Source organism: Hylobates moloch, unplaced genomic scaffold (assembly GCF_009828535.3).
Source record: "Hylobates moloch isolate HMO894 unplaced genomic scaffold, HMol_V3 SCAFFOLD_5, whole genome shotgun sequence".
Taxonomy (NCBI): Eukaryota; Metazoa; Chordata; class Mammalia; order Primates; family Hylobatidae; genus Hylobates; species Hylobates moloch.
The window spans coordinates 145654935-145675005 of NW_026652280.1; the positions used below are offsets into that span (position 1 = coordinate 145654935).

The following is a 20071-nucleotide window of genomic DNA, read 5'->3' on the forward strand; positions in this document are numbered from 1 at the left end:
ACAAATTGAAACATAATGGAAGAGAATATAATAATGTATTTCTTAAAGAAAGTTCTAATTGTCTACCATAACCACAATAGGGTAGCTATTATGGATTTTTGTTTTGGATCGGATATGCTTTTCACTGAAGAAAAAGAATATACTTTTGGCAGTGCTACAGTCTCAGTGTTAAAGATAACCCTTGGTAGTGTCTAAGGCCCAGTATTTATTTAGTGCAAGAACTATACATCTTAAAAGTTTAATATACAATTTCTACATAATTTGCACATTGACCAATAATATATAAAATAAAATAGACATTATCTGTATACCTCCAAAAGGAATTTGATATTAAAGTTTAATTTTTTGTTTTATGCATTTCACACTTTATTTTTTCTTTTAAAGTTGATTCATAAATGCTAAGATCACTTTGCAATGATTGTTATATAATGAGATTTCTTTCTCAACTGATATGCCTTTAAGCTTTCTTTTCTATAGATTCACATACAGCAAAGGAATCCACTATGCTCCAGGTCCTAGAAATGTCCTGAACTGCTTCTGAGGAAAATGGTCTTGCCTAAAGTCATGATGATTGGAACAACTTCTCTAGTCAGCTCTTTACATACTTTCTCTACCAAATCACCCTGTCTGCACCCGTAATTGTTTGGACCAAGAATAGAGGCTGATTAACAAAAATAGGAAATTTGATGGTTCATGACTTCAAAACCAGCAGGAGATAAGGTTTAATTGCTTGAGAATGTAATGTTCTGGCCGATAGACTAACAGAAAATTGTCAATATATTAAGCTGCTATTGGATTTCCAGAACCATTGCTGTGTCCTGATGACACTATTTACTGTTAGACTTCTTCCATCTGAACAGGCCTAAACTCCAGGGCCTATGGCCAGGGAAGTGCTATGACTATTTGGATCACTGTAATTCCAGGAAATAAGAAAGAAAAGGTGATGCCTATTTTCCCAGTCTATAGTTTCTTTTATACAACTAAGCACATATGTAAGGCAAAATGGAATTATAATGACGTGAATTATAAACATATTGACTTGTCCAAATCCAGCCATCGAAGCAAGCCAGTTGTAGATATCTCCAGAGTTGTCAAATGTATATATTTGAATTTAGATATTCATATAAAACTCAAACCCATGCCTTTATTTCTACCTTTTAACTACATCTAGCTTTTTTTTAGTGCCTCCCTGCGTACCTTCTCAGTACTATCTTTGTGTGGCCCACATTGCTCATTATTTCCATATCAAAATTAGGCCTACACATATTATATACATGGCATCACAATGTAGGAGGTGAAGGAGTGTCCTGGATCACCTTGTTTGACATGGCTTATATGGTACTTCCTTAATGCTAACTCTAAAGCTAATTGACTTTATTTTCAAATATATGCAAATCATTCTTTTTGTAAAGAAGCAAATTTTCACTTTCAATTATATGTTATGAGAGCAACTGAAATTAAAATGAACTATTTTTTTCTCTTGTTGTCTTTGTGCTATTGATTCTGTTTCAGTTTTACACCTGTTTTTCTTCAAAAAGTCGTCTACTTATTTCTCTTATTCTATTTGGATGTTGTATTAGCCCGTATTCGTGCTGCTGATAAAGAAATACCTGAGACTGGGAAGAAAAAGTGGTTTAATTGGACTTACAGTTCCAGATGGCTGGGGAGCCCCTGGAATCATGGTGGAAGGTGAAAGGCACTTCTTACATGGTGGCAGCAAGAGAAAAGTGAGAAAGAAGCAAAAGCAGAAACCTCTGATAAACCCATCAGATCTTGTGAGACTTACTATCGCGAGAATAGCTTGAGAAAGACAGGCCCCCATGATTCGATTACCCATCCCTAGGTTTATCCCACAACACATGGGAATTCTGGGAGATACAATTCAAGTTGAGATTTGGGTGGGGACATCGCCAAACCATATTAGATGTTAACATACTAATATGTTATTATTAATTTTCTGCTCCATCAGTGGGATTAAAAAATTCATACAATGTAAGTAAAAGCAATGTCTAAGTTATACAAGGCAAATATGAGACCACTTACTTAGCTCTTCTTTCCAACAAGATATCCCATCATAAGCTCCTGCAATATGGAAATTCTGGTGATCTTTAAAATGGAGTATTAAAACTCCATTACTTAATTTACCTAAGGAAAGCTTTTGTTTCTTGCACCCCAAAGTTCTTAACCAATGCAATTTTTAATTGCAGAAAGATACACTATCCTTTCCTGCTAGAACTTTATTATTCTTTTATGAAAACTGTAGAATTGCTGGGAAAGATTCTAGTAGTAAAATTCTTCTTATATCATTAATAATACCGACATTTTATACATATAAGTTTAATGTTTGCCTTTAAAATTTCTAGTACTTAGCTGATACTAGAAATAATGCATGTTGTTTTTAATATTTTCAAAATAATCATCAAAACATTTCATAAAACCTATCTCTTGACTTCTCAAAATATTGATTCTGTAAATATACCTGGATAATACTTTGGTGTATTAACTTATGTTTAATTCTTCTGCTTGTAACATTTTTTCTCCCTTCACTCCACTAAGATAGTTGGTTAGGTCTGTGCTTTAGTGCCTCAAAAGAGGTATGTGGTGAATCTCAAGGCAGTAGTAATCTAGAAAATGTCCTGTAATTTGTCTTCTAATGATTTTAGTGTATTACACAGATAGACATCTTAGGTGAAACAGGAAGGAGAAAGGGTTTCCTCAGACTCAAAAGACATTCTCTTAGCTGTCAAGAGGAGAGAGTTATATATGCTCTGCAGTGATAGAAGCTGAGGTCCTATTTTCTGACAATGTTCTGGTGAAGGCAGTAAGATCCCAGAAAGATACATTCCAAAAGACATCTCAGGCTGTAGTAACAGAAGCATCAATGATTCTGTCTCATATATTGTCATCATATCCTAAAGGACACTGTATGAAGTCAGCAACCTTGAACTTATTGTCAAGTGGAGGATTGGATAGAAGTTCAAACAATAATTAAGATTAATTATATTCTTAGGGACATAGACTACACAGCAGAAGACAACTTTAAAAAATCAAGAAAATGAATTTTCCACATAACTTAGTTTGTGAACTGAGATTTTGGTCTGCAAACTTTCATACATTAGTCACGTTCATACCATAAAACATGACTCTATTTGATATTATACTATTTTAAATTTTCAATTGTTTAATAATATTTTAGTAGGATAGTAGGAGGTGTTTAAAATAGTATTCACATTTTATCTTTTATCCAGGTTCACAGGGAGATCACCACTTTAAAGATGACAAATTTATATCTTATTAAAAATGAGAGTAGTGTTTTGTTACACAGTATGAGTTGCTGTAAAAGCTAGGATTTAGACCTAAATCCATTAATTAATTCTATAAAAATGAGATCTTAAGAACTTTACACTTAAAGTGCCTAAGAATTTCAAGGAGAATCTTAGTTTCTTTTCTTGATTTCAAAGTGTCAACAGTTGATGGTCTCCTGTGTTCCTTTCCTCTCATGAGACCAAATGCTTCAGAGGAGTGACCTTCTAATGTGGTAAATTGAGATCTAACTACTAATTACTAACTGTTATTGCAATTCTTGACCTGATCTCTAGAGCTGGAAAGCAAATCCTTGTCTCTGGAGTGTAACTAGATCTAATAGGCAGCCTCTGAGTTGATGCAGAGAGAGCATCTTAGCAATTGAGTGACTTTCAAAATGTTACCTTAATGAACACCATTGGATGTAATGTTTTGAAGCTCAAACTAGGCGAATGTACTTTCCTTTTCTCTGACAGTAGTTAAGTATAAAATTTCTCTATTCCTTTATTTAGAGTGAAGAAGCACATTAGTGAAAAAAGTATAAGAAAGTTCTCCATTGGTACATTTTTAATAGCTTCAAGCTGTTAACAGTTACATTGGCCCTAGGTATGGGGTGGCACATGTTATGGTTAACTGATTAGTACAGAGCCTCTTGACATACAGACATTTTTCTGTTGCTGGTATCAGCCATGAAAATGTATTTCCAAGCAATTAAGCCTTAACTCCTGCTGGTTTGGAAGCCATGAACCTTCAAATTCCCATTCAAATTATTCAACACCTACCATGGGTAGAAAAAAAAATACAACTTCATTAGTAAAAGCCACAAAGAAATCTATTGATAAGTTTTTAAAATTTCTTTAACATGAGAAAAATGCAAAAACGTTCAGATTGTAAATTAGCCACACAACTTTAAAATGACCTCACTTTCTTTTTTCATAACTCTAAGGATTTACTTTATGAGATCTTAGGTTTAACAACATACTTCAAAAAGAATGTGGATAGCAAAACAAATATGTGAAAGGTTACATGTAGGGGAGCAGGGAGAAAGGGCAAAGAAAGCGGGATCGTAACTGTGTGGTTTTCGCTTGTTTCCAATTCTTATCTGAACTAGATATCGACTTGGCAATTCTAAAATTAGAACAACTGGATACTGGACAAGTAGAGATAGTAACTGCCAAGAGATCCCCATTATGTTTATGAACAATTTCTTCTTCCCTCTCTCAATCTCACAAAAGTTTCATAAGCCCTGAGGAGACATTTTTATAGAAGGTCTATTTTCTTATCTCTAAATGGAATAGAGCAGGAGAGTAATATAAGACAGGAATGAAGAGTCATTCTCATCAGTAATAGTTTTGCATAATATTGGGGGATGTTTTGTATCTTTTATTCTAGAGGGTTGGATTATCATTTTCAGTACCTTATGAATCAACTTGTTCCAATATCTCATAAGCAGAGTTGCCTCTACAAAGGTAGCATTATACTTTCAAAACATTTATGATAATGAGAGCTAGACTTCACACATGTCAGTTAGTGGAAACTGCAGTATTTAACTTTACCAAACTATTTGAAGTGGAAGGCTCTGTTATGGCTCTGTTACTGATTTCCCTTGTAGTTTGTTCATACTATACTTCTTAAGAGTAGTTCACTATTTTCATTCCAAATGTAAACTCAAAAAATTTCCGTTGTTAAAATAAGTTAAATCTATCATTATAACGCAAAGCTTTACATAGATAGGTGACCTCCCCACCGCCCGCCTTTTTTTTTTTTTTTTTTTTTTTTTTTTGCCTCTGCAGCATGTTACTAGGCAATCTAGGGTCATTCTGTTAAATATTCTCTCATCCGGTTTTAACTTTGGATTTTTAATTGTTAGTTGTTTGTTCTAACAAGAATTAGATGTTATGTTTTGAGCTTTTCAGATGGAGTTTATTACGTATATGCTACCAAATTATCTTAGAACTTTGTGGGATTTAATGGGTCAGTCTTTCTAGGGTGAGAAAGGAGAATGAGCCACGTAGAAGATCTGTGATGAAATGAACTACAACAATGGAATTATATCTGGAGAAGTAAATTTCTATTTCAAGTGTGTATTTTCAGCTCACTATCAGGAATTATTACATGAGCATGAAGCCAAACCTCACTAGTGAGTTAATTGATTGTTATTAGGGTTCATCAGAGCAGATTTAGAAAGTGGCCAAGGTTTGTCATCTACTGCCCCTTTTCTTGTTGTTGCTTTTATTCCTGCTCTTTTAAATGTTTTATAAAAATATTTATTGAAACCTACCAACGGTACTTTGTAGAATTTAATATACAAAAGAAAGGAGTATTCTTCTTCAGGACCTTAAAGTCTCCTCAGGGGGATGAAGAAGGTTTACTGAATTTTAAGTAACAGCCCACCAAATGGAAACTGTAAGTGCCAAATGAGTGGTAAGAACAGTGAAGACTTAAAAGAAGAAGAACTAACTTACAGATCAGTTGTTGGAGTGACGGTTCACTGGGAAATGGGATTTGAGCTGTGTTTTGGATGGTGGATATAATTGCCCCCTGAGAATGATTAAGTCTAAGGATGTAGGGGGAGGTGGTAAGGAGCACATAAATTATTTGAGATACGTTTTTTATTCTAGTAATAAATGAGTAGTTCACTGAAGCCTGATTATGGCAGGAACTGAACATCAGTTTACAGCATTTGACTTTTCTAATAAACAAAGGACAGCATTTAATTATTTTGAGCCTGGTCAAATATTTTGCCTCACAAGATTAATCTTCCGGAGGACACATACGAAGGCAAGACTATGGTAGTAGGAAACTCTATGAAAGTATTCTAGGTACAAAGTAATAAGGCTCTGAACTAGAACAATGGCAGGGAGAATGGAAAAGTGAGATATTTGGAAGATGACTTATCTGAGAAGAGTCTACAATACTTAGTAATTGATTTTATAGAAGAGTTAGAAAAACTAGCCAACATGATTTTACATTTATGATTTTTTGCAACTGAGGGAAAACTAATACCTTTAGAGAGGTGGTTCACACTTGTAATCCCAGCACTTTGGGAGGCTGAGGCAGGTGAATCGCTTGAGCTCATGAGCTCAAGACCAGCCTGGGCTACATGGCAAAACCTCATCTCTACAAAAAATACGAAAATTAGCCTAACACGGTGGTGTATGCCTGTAGTTCCAGCTACTGTGGAGAATGAGGTGGGAAAATGCCTTGAGCTGAGGAGGTGGAGGTTGCAGTGAGTTGAGAAGGTGCCACTGCACTTCAGCCTGGGCAATAGAGTCAGACCTTGTCAAAAAAAAAAAAAAAAAAAAAAGACAAAAGAAATAAAAAGAAAAAAACATTAATTATTAAATGTGCATCGGCTCCAGAACACCAACCCAGCACACTGTAGAAAGATATGCAAAATATCAAGGTAATGCTCCTGTAGGTAGGAGGCGTATGTCAAACCTATTGACAAACATTTCCATTTCATTATGGGAGGAACATTAGCCCTGTTCACTTGTGTCACCAGATAATAGCAAACAATGCTCCATTTCATTCTCAAATTATGACAAATTCATTTGTACTCTCTGTCTCTCCATAGGTATTTCAAATTAGTTTGGAACCATTATTTTTAGTTGCCTGGAAGTACACATGCAGGAAAAGAAAGCTTTATGTTGGTGAGAGTTTTTTTTTAACCTGTTTTACTATGTGTCTTTTAGAAAGCAATATGCCACCATCATTATTACAACAACAAAAACAGGAGAGTACAAATAGGAACACTTTTATTCTATGAAGGTCATCATGAAGTTGCATTTGAAATCTGAGAGAGAAGTAATATATGAGAAACTTTTTACAGCTTCTTTCTATAGGTCATATCTCCTTTGGAAAGTGATCACAATATTACAAAGTGTCACGTAGAAATATCTTTGAAAAAATTGAATACAACAAAAAATGTTGCACAAGCTATTTTGTATACCTTACTCAGTTTTTTTTTTTTTTTTTTTTTGAGACGGAGTCTTGCTCTGTCGCCCAGGCTGGAGTGCAGTGGCGCAATCTCGGCTCACTGCAAGCTCCGCCTCCCGGGTTCACGCCATTCTCCTGCCTCAGCCTCTCCGAGTAGCTGGGACTACAGGCGCCCGCCACCACGCCCAGCTAATTTTTTTGTATTTTTAGTAGAGACGGGGTTTCACCGTGGTCTCGATCTCCTGACCTCGTGATCCGCCCACCTCGGCCTCCCAAAGTGCTGGGGTTACAAGCGTGAGCCACTGCGCCCGGCCACTCAGTTTTTATACATCCCTTGGAAGCACCTTATAGCCTCTATCATTTTTGAACCTCTTTGGAAAATTTTAAGCAAAAAATTGTGGTAAGTAGTGGAGGAGGTATGACCAAGATATACCTGACTCAAGTACCTAAAACTATCTCAGGTTACAGTTTGTGAAAATAAGTAATAGTCTAGTTTTTAAAGTAGCTTTAGTCATAAAACAAAATTATGTGATTGGTAAAGCAGCAATTTCTCTTTCAATTTTAAAAATCTAAGACAAACATGTATGTTATTTCAGTTGATGTCTTTTCAAAGTTCTACTGTAACCTAGGTTTTATATTTGTCTAGGGAGAGAATAGTTTACTGTGTACTAAGTAGTTCTCCAGAAAAATAAAATAAATAAAAACTCTCTGTTACACTGTATGACATGAAATGAATATATACCCAGTCATTCACTCATGGTTCTGGGAAGAAATAGAAAAAAAAAAAAATGAAAACAGGACAAGAATTTCCAATATTCATTCCTATAATCATTCTATCCAAACATTGCATTAACAAGAGCCAACTTTGGTACTCAAAATTTGAGACATAAAATACTTTGTTATAAAATTGATTATTTCTTGCTCTTTACATTTACACTTACATTTACATATGGTACTGAGAAATTTCTGAGCTTCCTGGAATTTCTCTGAAGAATTTTAGATATTACAGTAAAATTTCAAGTTGCTAAAATGTTTGATAATAAAGCAAGCTTGAATTAAAAAGGTAACAGCCTAAACCATTTGAAAATTTCCATTTGGTTCCTAATGCTTTATTTTCAAGGGTCACGTACACTCTTTTTCCATGAATGTTTAAATTTCCTTTCTTTTCTAAAATGGCCCGAATAACCAAATTTCCCTAATAGGCTTTAGTGAGAAATAGCTAATAAAATCAGACAGTACGCTGCTATGCAACTGCTGAAGAGAAACATTTTTCTTATTAAAACATCTATATTGAATTCTCTTTAATGTTCAAGAATTCTTGCCTCATTCTGTCAAACTTCTCCACGCTATTCTCATTATTTCTCAGAGCAACACTATGAGATTTTAAAAGGGCAACCATTACAATTTTAATTCAGTAGTGGGAGAAACTGAGGCAAAGAGAGTATAAGGGCATCACACAGTATGCCGGTGGCAGGCCTGGGAACAAAACAAGTATCTTTAATTTTCCTGCCAAAAGCATACTCTAAAAAACTGAAGAAATTTCTTTGTCTTCAAAAAAATGGGAGTAGAGGGGAGACAAAAGAAAAATCCTACAGTAGTAGAATATCACTATTGCTGGATGTTATTAGGCCTAATTAATGTTTCTGAAAAATGTCTATGAGGTTTATTCTTTGCTAATAGTACATTTATTATTTCACAACTTTGTAGAAAGTTCAAGTGCTTAGATGTAGAAAAACTATAGAGCGATAGATGATGAGAGAAAAGCACATATAGAATGAATATATTATCTTGAGCTACTTAATCTTTATGCTTCAATCTATAAATTATCACTTTATATAATAATTGCATTATTTTCCCCAATCCCTCTCAAATACACACACACACACACACACACACACCCCTAATGACTTTGCTTAAAACATATGGTAGTTGTCAACAATGAAGAGTTTTAAAATAAAAATGACATCATTAATTTTGCTTATTGCTTATGGACAAGCAGGAAGATGCCTTTGCACACTGATTAACATATAGTAATGAATAAGCTTAATATAATTTCTATTTAAGTGAAAAATAAAATGAAGTGTACAGTTTTGGGTTAATGCTATATGCGACAATATTTCCAAAGATTGACCTTTAGTAAAGATATGTTAATAAAGCATTACTGGCTGCTCACTTAATAGAAGTTGCCTTGCCCTGCTGGGCATTAATAACATATGGATGATAAAAGAGTTCCTTTCTTTAGAGAGTAATTGCCTATATTTCTCATATTTTCCAGAGCCGAAAGCCAAAAATCCTCATAATTGATAAGCATATGGACTGCAGTAGCATGTTGCAGAAACTCTCCAGCAATAAACCAACCCAATTCTGTTCAATTTCATTCTACTTCTTTATTTATGCAAAACTCAACATAGTTTCTTCAAAACATCCTGGTTTCATTTCCTCCTCCCTGAAAAGCAGTTACACTTTAATCAGCATCACTGAAACATTTGTACCCCCTCACTCTTGTTATTTCGTTATGAGACTCTATTTTTGGCATATCAAATAAATATATTACTTATGAGCTTACTATTTTAATTTTATCAAACATTTTATTATTATCTATGAAAACTGAAATATAGAATACATTATTTTTAGTTGAATTTTTAATATTCTTCATCCAAATGGTAGCTACATTTTGTGAGCATGATATCATCAGATATGAATTCTTGTTGAGATTTCGCATTCACTTTTAATTATTTTTGTTTACTTGTTTAACAGTTAGAACTAATAACTAACAATTATTTTGTTTACTTGTTTAACAATTAGAACTAATTTGCACTTACATAATTCAGGTTATGAGAAAATTCAACATATAAATTAGAATTTAATTTGTATTTATATGAGGTTTTCTTTCTTACTTAATAGCAAAAACTTGTTTCCATAACCTTGTCTGTGATATTGTAGAGATTGTTCAAGCATCAGACAGGGGGTTATCCTCAATTACCTTCAGAGTCACTTTCAACTCTGATATTCTCTGATATTCTCTGATATCATGATGCTATATATAGAATAACAGTAGAGACACCTTTTATATATGCTCCTAGATAGTTTTATGAAACTAATATTACTCAAACTAGAACTCCTTGGAATACTCGGAATTTCATCAAGTATTCTTCCCAAAAAGTTATGTTGAGATTTAACAACAACAACAAAACCATAATATATCACATGCACAATCATTGTTAAACAGAGAGAATGCTATAGGCACTGAACAATTCTGGGAAACCTCAGGCCGTGGACGTTTACACTCGTTTCTTTGATCAGTCACCCTTAATACATTAAACATCATTGCCCCAAACAAAATATCTAGCTTTCGCTGATATCCAGGGTTTATTTCCTTGTTTGCTGCAGGCAAACAAGCTTTCACCGAAGGAACTAACTTAGCTTCTTTGACTAGTGATTTCCATCTTTTTTCTTAAGGTTTTATTTCCATTGTTTTGAAATGGTGTGTAAATAGCTGATCCAAATCTTTATTCCCCTGAACCCTTTTCATGCCACAGTGATTTTTTTTTATTGTGGTTAAGAAAACACACAGCATGAGAACTACCCTCTTAGCAAATTTTTAAGTGTATAATATTGTCAACTGTAAGCATCATATTGTACTGTAGATCTCTAGAACTGTTTTTATTTTGCATGACTGAAACTTTATGCCCATTAAACTGCATCTCTTCAGTTTCACTTCCCCACTATTGGTTTCCCTTTTATGTCCTCTTCTTTACTTTTTTCTTCTACTATCATTTCCCATTAGGTCTTTCAGTACTTTTTGTATCTTCAGTCTTTCAATGCTTATACACCACTGCTGATTTGTTTAACATAATTAAGAAAACACAGTGTTATCATGTATTGTAAGATCCTTAGATATTAATGTACAGGTGGTCACAGCATCTTCTCATGTAGTAGGTACTTCCTTTACCTTCCAAATCCAATCCCTGCTATTGCCACCGTTATTCTATGAAGGATTTGTCAAGCCCCGTTTCTCCTGAATATTATTAAGTTCAAGGTTAATGTGTGAGAACAAAAACCAGAAGAGATGAAAGTCTATGATTTTCAACTGAAAAGAACAATTAGGAATCATAGATCTAGAAACAGTAGAGAAATGGGTCAGGAGTACCAAAAGGTAAAGTGGATTTAGTAAACAGTAGGGTTTTTGAGATTTTTAGAGAGAGTCTTAAGACGGGAGTTAAAAATATTTTGTAATCAACTCATATTTGAATTTTTTCAAGAGAGAAGAAAATGAAAATTCAAATTGCTTTCATTTAGTTTTGGTTGATAGACTATTATCTAACGGATTTGAATAGGTATCTAAATTTGGGGAACAATTATTTGGGATTTAACAAATAAGATAATTACTGTATATCATATATGTTTAAATGAAGCAAAAACTTACTTTCACAATGACCACCAAACTGCTAGTAAGCAGAGTGCAAGTTGATTTTTAAAAACAGCCATAATCTCACGCCTGTAATACCAGCACTTTGGTTGGCCAAGGCAGGCAGATCACAAGGTCAGGAGTTCAAGGCCAGCCTGATCAACATGGTGAAACCCCATTTCTACTAAAAAAAAACAAAAATTAGCTGGGCGTGGTGGCAGGCGCCTGTATTCACAGCCACTCAGGAGGCTGAGGCAGAATAGCTTGAACCCGGGAGACAGAGGCTGCAATGAGTCAAGATGCCGCCACTGCACTCCAGCCTGGTGACAGAGCAAGTCTCCATCTCAAAAACAAAAACAAAAACAAACAAAAAAACCAAAACAGCCATAATGTTTCTTGGAATATGACAGCATTATCAGAGGAAATTTCAGAAATTTCTTTGAATTTTACTTTTGGAGGACAAAGAGATAATAAAAAAATGGATGCTCCAAAAAGGACAAAACTTATGAAACTCACCATATTAAGAAAACCAAATACAACCTCTCACAAAATTATAAAATCAACATTAGTTTTTAACCCATCCTCAGTAGACCCTCACCTTCATAGAAGGTAGATCCTACTGGATGTGTTGCACGACTTTTCCTTAGTTCAGCTGAAGCAGGCAGGGTTCTTGTCCATCCCACGACCACGAAAATGTAGGCTCACAGACGTTGCAGAGGGTGAGTAAAGCAGGATTTTATTGGGTGAAAAAGAAAAAAAGGGGTAAGCAGGGAATCTCTGCAAGGCTAGAGTCTGAAGCTTGAGTGCTTCCCACCCTCAGCTTGAATCCAAGTTCCACACAGCAAGAGGAGGGGCCAGGCTCCTCCCTGCTGCAAAGGTGGAAGCTTCCCTAGGCTCTACCTCAGTGGGCAGGCTGGACGGAGTTTCTCCAGGGACCCCCGGCCATCTGGCTGTCTCATTCGCCCCTCTGAAGAAGTACATCTAACTGCCGTTAGCATAAGGATAAGGACAAAGACCAATATTAACTGCTTCCTGCTGCCAGGGGGTGTTGTTTTGGGGTAACAGCCATCAGAGCTCTTTCAGAGGCCGATCTAAGGGTTCACAGCAGAAGGGGCCATCGTCAGAGGCTCCCGTTGCATGACTGTTTGGAGTTTGATGACCTGAAGGTAAGAACAGAGAGGGGGGTTATTAGGAAACATGTATCAAGATGAAACAAGGGCAGGGGCAAGGACAGCTCAAAAATTCTGAAGCCTTTACCAGTTTGCACTGGGAGAGGGAGGCCAAAAGCCCAACTGGTTAACAAAACTTTACCTTTTTGCCGGCATGTCAGGCTTCTGGGTTCCTTTCCCCGAACCCTATCCTAAGCCAACCAGTTTAAGGTTTGGGAAATTAACTCTTTCCAGTTTGGAAGATGCATCTGAGGGGAGTGTCCCGTAGTACTGAGTCAGTTACCTATTAGAAGAGAGAACAGAGGAGGAGAAAGGAATAAAAAGAAGGCATTTTTTTCAAAGGAGTTCCATGGGTTGAGAATGCATTCAAAAGGGGTACAGACTCGAGAAAGAGGGGAGCAGGCATCCCTGGTTCCCTTCTCTTCCTAGCAGATACCCAGGGGTAAGGGAGGGGGAGAGAGAAGAGCATCCTCTTTCCCTCTTCTGTCGTTGCATCCCCGAGTTCCGGCGACCTTGGCAGGTGTTGCCATAGGTGTCAAAGCGACTTGCACCCATGAAGCAGGGGGGCCTAGAGAATAGGAATAATCTGTTCTCACCTGTGTCTCTTTCCCACCTACTGCCAGTAGCCTTAGAGTTCCCTAGACCTCATTTATGCCATCGGTATGAATGTGGTCTTTATCCATGAAACAAGATGCTTGGGGTTGGCTTAATCGGCAGTGTTGTGCTGTGCCTTTTAACCTCTGTCATCACCTGTGCTGTGCCTTTTAACCTCTGTTGTCATTTGCCTCTGGATCCCTCAGATCCAGTTTTTCTCCCTAAGGCTTTGACCTGAAGCATGGAATTGAGTTTGGAACAAAAATGTGTCTTGAGGGGTTACATGGACTCATTATAAGCCGAATGCTAAAGTGAAACTGTGAAACTGAGTCATCTTCCGACAAGGAAGAGGAAAGAATGTCTTGTGACACATCCAGATAACTGGTAGCTAGGGTTACGTTTGCTAGAATTTCGGTGCATGGTGCTTGGCTTTGGTTAGTTCCCTTGGGTTTACATTCCCAAAAAGGAAACCTCCGGGTGCTGGGCACTATATTTATTCCCTATTTATTTTGTCACCTGGCAGGATTTGCAGGATAATTGCTCAGAACTAGAGTATCTATCCAGATTTCTACAATACCCATCCCTTTTGTTCTTTCTGAGCTACAGCCAGGGATTGCTGGTTGGTTCACAGAATCAAGCAGGATTAGTCTAAAATGTAGATGAAAACTTAAAAACAACTAGTGAGTTTAGAATTTAATGACAAAGATATACATTTTGAACATAACTTCTCTCTCTCCAGTCCTCATGTTTGTTAAAAAATAAATCATGGTAGGACTGAGTTGTTTGCAAAATAGACTTTAGTTTTATACTTGGCCTGATTATTTGCATAAAGTGCAGCAAGGATAATGATTTCTAAGTAGGCCTTTTGGATTGGCTTTGATGGAATTCTGTTCCACAAGGAGTCTCAGATAAGACCTTTTAAAGCTGAGCCCAGCCATGGGTTAGTATCCTCAAACACCTGTGAGTTGGGTGATCCTCTCCTCTTAAGGTCCCAAGATAAACGTGGAGATCCTAGACCTGTTAGAAAGTGACATTCTTTACTGAATACAGGTCAGGAACCCTCTATAGGGACTATGTAGGCAAGGGCATGAGGCCAGTTTGCCCACTGGGCTTTTATTGACTTTGCAAGGAGAGATTCACTCCTTAAAGGGAAGCATACCCTTCCAGTCAAAGCCTTGGTAAAATTACTAGATTCTCCAATTGTGTCCTGTAGCAAAAGAAAAATGAATTCTTCTTGCACTGATGCAAACAACTATATTGCCATAAGTTAAGAATACTCACGGACAGTTTCCAAATTTTAGAGGAACCAGGCAGAGAAAAACAAATGTGCTCCAAATTTTGATCCCAAGAGTAAACCTTACTTAATTATTAAAGGCCATAAATAGTTTAAATAGTTTAAGTAAATAGTTTAAATTTCCTTAACTCTAAAAAACAAAAAAAAGGATCAGCAATATTTCAAGCAAAGGTTAAAAAGTTTGCTTCAGTTTTCTGAGTTCAGTCTATTTGGTTAACTCTTGTGTTGCTTGATATTCGTGGACATTTTAGCTCTTCATGAGTCCTGTACATTTTCCTTTAACATCACAATCTCCAATGTTACCAGAAGCCTGTATTTGAGAGCACCTGTTTGAGTCCTGCAGCTTATTATAAACCATTTTTTTTAAAGGATTAAATTTTCTGTGAATAGCAAAATATCCAGGGTAGTTACAGTTAGAAACACAATTGAGAAGTTTGGTTATCTCTGTGGTTTACAATAACTTAAACATAACAACCTTAATTATGATTGATAGCATATACTCAGACATTAGAATTTGAGAAATCCCATAAATTTTGGAACATATATTAGCGTTATTCACCAAGATATAACCTAAAGAAGATTGAGCATCATATTGGCAATCTCATGTACCTAAATATATGAAATCATCCTGTTTACCTCTCCTTTCTGGACATTTCAGGGGCCCTCTGAAGTATTTGAAAAGCCAGGTGCCAGGGAAGACAATTTCGAAACTGAAGTTTGATTTGGGGAAGGCTGTCAAATACATTCGATAAACACTTGATATTATGAAATAGAATTCCAGATTACCATAAGTTTTTATTTTGCCAAAATGATGACTTGGAAATTTTAAAGAAGCAAAAAGCTTTTATAACTCTTTACAAATTTTGTGAAAGAGCAGATTAGCGCCTTAAGAAAACTTTGTTTTGCTTTTATTTCAATGTTCAATTTACAGAAAAATCATATAATACTCCTTTTGGAATTTAGTATGTTCACCTAGATGACCTCTTCTGCAAGAAGAATTCTTCCACTGCTTCTTTGAACTTTCAGCTTTTTCCTTATTTAACTCAAAACAATCCTTTAACTCCAGACAAAAGTTTACATTTCCATGCCTTCTTATAAACTTTTACTAAAAAACACACTTTACTGTTCTTACACACCTTTCATGTAAATCTATTTCTAGTAGTTTCAATTAACTCCTAGCAATTTTTAACTTTAAGGAAAACTTGGTAAGTTGTTTTAGTTGTGTGATAAGTGCAGCCAAGATTTGCCTTCTTAATTGAGGGTGTCGTTAGTTCCATATGGCCCCAGGCCCTACCAATTGTGAAGTTGGCAAATCAGATAGTTCTCAAAACCCCAAAAGCAGTTTGCACCCTCAAAACACTTAGCAAACCTTGTATCTGACCTGCATTTTACTAATAATCTTTAAGGCTGTTTGTATTCCTTAAAGATTAAAGTCACATGAACTGGAAGCTTCCACAGCTTTTAATTTCCCTTTAAAAAATATTAGATCCAAGTGTTTGTCTTTCTTTAGGCCAAATTAATTAGAGCTCTTTTGACAGACATTACACGCAGTATAAACACAGAAAGGCAGAGGAAAACCCAGTCGCTGGATGGGAATCTTTAAGAGACAGGGCTAGGAAAAAGTGCAGATATGGAGCTTGAGAGGGCTCATCCCCTAAGGCAGGGTTGCCCAACAAAGCCTTGCCAAGGGTTACCACCCATGCCCTCAGGATGTAAAACAAGATGGAGGCTTGATTTCACAACCAAAACTTTGCAGAGAATACAAACAGTGATAGTTGTCCGGGAGGGCTAGCCTAGTAAAACATCTTATGAAGGAAAAAAAACTTTAAAAGTTAGCTCCTGACAAGGTGGAGAAGGGGTAAGAAAAAAGAACAGTTTAAAAATGCCTGGGGAAGAACCTCTAATTCTTAGGCAAGTAGTTCCTCCACCAGGAGAAAATCTTAGTTATTGTCCAGTGGAGCTGAACCCCTTGGCCGGAGAAAGGGAAGGTTGCAGCAGTGCCTGGCTGGGAACCAGCCATGTGGCAGTGCAGGATTCTTGAGCCATGCATCCCAGCCCCGGCAGGGAGGGAGGAGCAGCTGGGAACTGCTGCTCACAGGTTAGACCCGAAAAACGAAGGAAAAGGCCATGAAAAGGCTGGGGAGCAACAGGAGTTGGGGGCGTGGTTTCCCCCACCCTCAGAAGTCCGAGGATGAAAAGGCTTAGAAGCGACAGTGAGAGGTTTTGAGTCTCCATTTCACTCACCGCTTCTCGAGCCCCCATATTGTGCACCAAAAATGTTGCAGGAATTTTCCTTAGTTCAGCTGAAGGCGGAGTTCTTGTCCGTCCCATAGCCACGAAAATTTAGGCTTGCAGACGATTAGAGAGGGTGAGTGAAGCAGGGTTTCATTGGATGAAAAAGAAGAAAAGGGGGAAACAGGGAGTCTCCGCCAGTCAAAATGACTGTATCTTTTCCCACAGTTCTTGAATTAACTTCATCGATACATGTGGCCGGCCTAGTAAGCTACCTATCCTTTGATTATTAATAGCTTCTTCCTTGCTAACAAGATTCCATTATTGTTCTACATAGCATTATGTCCATGCCTGGGTAAAATGGTCTAAACAAAAATGACAATCACGTTACCAACTTGTCAGCTTTGCTGTCTATTTTACCAAGTATCTCTAAAGAGGGGTAATGGCGTATTTTTTTGTGAAGCTCCCACCTTGAATCCCAGGTCCCACACGGGAAGAGGAGGGGCCAGGTTCCTCCCTGCTTCAAAAGTCGTGAACTTCCCGGGGCTACACCTCAGTGGGCAGGCTGGTTGGAGTTTCTCCAGGGACCCCCTCCCACCTGGCTGTCTCAGATGTACAGAGTTCAAAGTTGGATGCTTTTTCTCACATTTCTTCAGAGAGCAGATATACATTGAGGACTTACCTGTTGTTGTAGGATGACTAACTGATTTCAACTAGAAGGCGGTAATAATGCAGTCACAAGATTAAGAAAGAAAGACGTTTTGGGAAGAGAAAATGAAAGGTCACTAGTAGGCCGGTGATATTCACCAATATTTTATTCTTCTCTTTCTCTCTCTTTCTCATGCACACACACACACACATACACACATACACACACACATTTGGCAGAATTCTTTAAATTGTCTGATTATTTAATCTATATTGAAATGGGAAAGGTTCCCTTGTCCCCCCTTGCAGGGCATGTGGTGGGGGTGTTGCTCGCTTCTTCAATGCTCCATTGCTCAAACCTCTAGGGGAAGAGACAGACAAGCGGGCTGTGGGGCTCCAACCCCATGGCAGTGTCTAGGTTGAATATTTATAGTGAAACCCAGTGGGCATGTGTTGCAGGGTGCTCTTTTAGTTTAGCCATCCATAGGTGGCTTGCGTTAGCTCAGTTAGACCCTGCCTTATAGCAAGGACAGAGGGCTTTATGTGTCATGAGGTTCTTGCCTTGGTATACCAGAAGAATCAGATCACACGTGGGTTTGGAGAATGAATGCAAGGTTTTATTGAGTGGAAGTAGCTCTCAGGAGATGGGGAGCCAGAAGGGAGATGGTTTCCCCTGGAGTCAGGCCGCTAGGCAGCCCTGGCTCTCCTCCAACTGCCTGGCCAAACTACGCCTCATTCCGCCAGTCAAGGCCTGCCTGCCGGGATGCCGGTGTCTGTCGTGTGGTCTTCCACAGGTATGCACCTTTTGACGTCCTCTCAATGTCCAGTCACTTGTGTGTCTGCCTGCTAGGGTCTCAGGGTTTTTATAGACACAGGATGGGAGCGTGGCAGGCCAGGGTGGCCTTGAGAAATGCAGCATTTGGGCGTGAAGGCAGGAGTGCCTCTCCTCACCTAGATTCATGGGCACAGGCTGGGGGTGGAGCATCACACCATTGCCTTCCCAGCACTTCCCTTCTCCCCTTACCCCCTTCCGTATCGATATTACTCAACTCCACATCTGGTCTGTATCTTTCCCCAAAGTTCTTGAATTAACATCATTGATATATGTGGCAGGCCTTGTAAACTACCTATCCTTTGAATATTAATAGCTTCTTCCTTGCTAACAAGATTGCATTATTGTTCTACATAGCATATGTCCATGCCTAAGTGGTCTAAACCAAAATGACAATTGCATTACCAATTTGTCAACTTTGCTGTCTATTTTACCAAGTGTCTCTAAAGAGGGGTAATGGCATATTTTTCCATGAAGCTTTTACTTTACTAATAAAAGGGGACGGTTGCTGCTGGCACTGCACTTCCTAATATAATTCAATATTAAATCTAGATATGACGATGTGCTGTCTGACAATAGAGCACTCATTTCACAACCACGAGGTGACAAGCATGAGAAAACCAATGAATTAATGACAGTCTAGCAGAAAAATAGAAAGGGCCTGGTTCCTTGATTGTATCTGTGATCAGTCAAAGTAATGCGAAGAACTACCTACTTCTACAATTTTTACTATGTGAGAAACGTAAACTCCAATTTATTTCATCTACCCTTTTGCGAGTTTGTGTAACATGCAGTTGAAAACACTATTAACTTATACATTATACCTTGTAGAATAATTGTCAAAGTCTCAGATCAAAGATTAGATGAACATGAAACTATAATCTGGAATATGTTGTAATGGCTTTTTAAAAATTATTTACATGGTGAAACAGATATTTTTATTCTGAAATAACAGACAAGTATATTAATACTTTAAGGAGTTAGTTAATTTTGCAACACTAGTATATAGCCAAAAAAAGAGACAAATCTAATTCTTTCTGTGCCATTTTAACTCTACCATTTTTTCTATATCCAATTAGAGATACTGATCGAATACTTTATTGATTGTTTTGTTTGCAAAGAAATGGTGTTGGGTATAAAATTCTACAAACCCTTAAAGCTAAACAAGGAGAAATATTAAACTGTGACTTCCTCGAAAGCAGTCACTGGATTATGTGCTTAGTTACTTGAAACAACTCAAATTTATTATTTTACATTCCTGGAGGTCAAAAGTCCAAAAGAAGATTTGCTGAGTGGAAACCAAAGTGTCAGTAGAGATATTTTCTTCTGTAGGCTCTGATGGGAGAATCCATTTATTTGCCTTTTGCAGTTTCTTGAGGCCATTTACATTCCTTGGTACATGATCACTGTCCCGATCACTCCAATCTCTCGCTTTCATCATCGTGTCTCCTACTACTAACTCTGATTCTCCTGCTTTCCTTTCATAAGAACACTGGTGATTACATTTTTGAGCCGAAGCAAATAATCCAGGGTAATCTTCCCATCTCAAAATCCTGAATTTGGTAACATCTGTAAAGGCTCTTCCACCAAATAAGGTAACACTGTCATAGGTTCTAGGGATTACGATTTGAACATCTTTTGGAGGATCTTTA

General features: G+C 37.3%; 1 long non-coding RNA gene across 1 annotated transcript in view; it reads right to left on the bottom strand.

The window, feature by feature from the left end:
• Positions 1–3855: 3855 nt before the first annotated feature.
• Positions 3856–20071, bottom strand: part of LOC116468395 (uncharacterized) — a 112925-nt gene continuing 96709 nt past the window's right edge. The window contains exons 3-4 of the long non-coding RNA XR_004248044.1: positions 6310–6423; positions 3856–4081 (exon numbers count right to left, since the gene is read on the bottom strand). This is a non-coding gene — a long non-coding RNA (uncharacterized LOC116468395). The remainder of the gene's footprint in view (positions 4082–6309; positions 6424–20071) is intronic.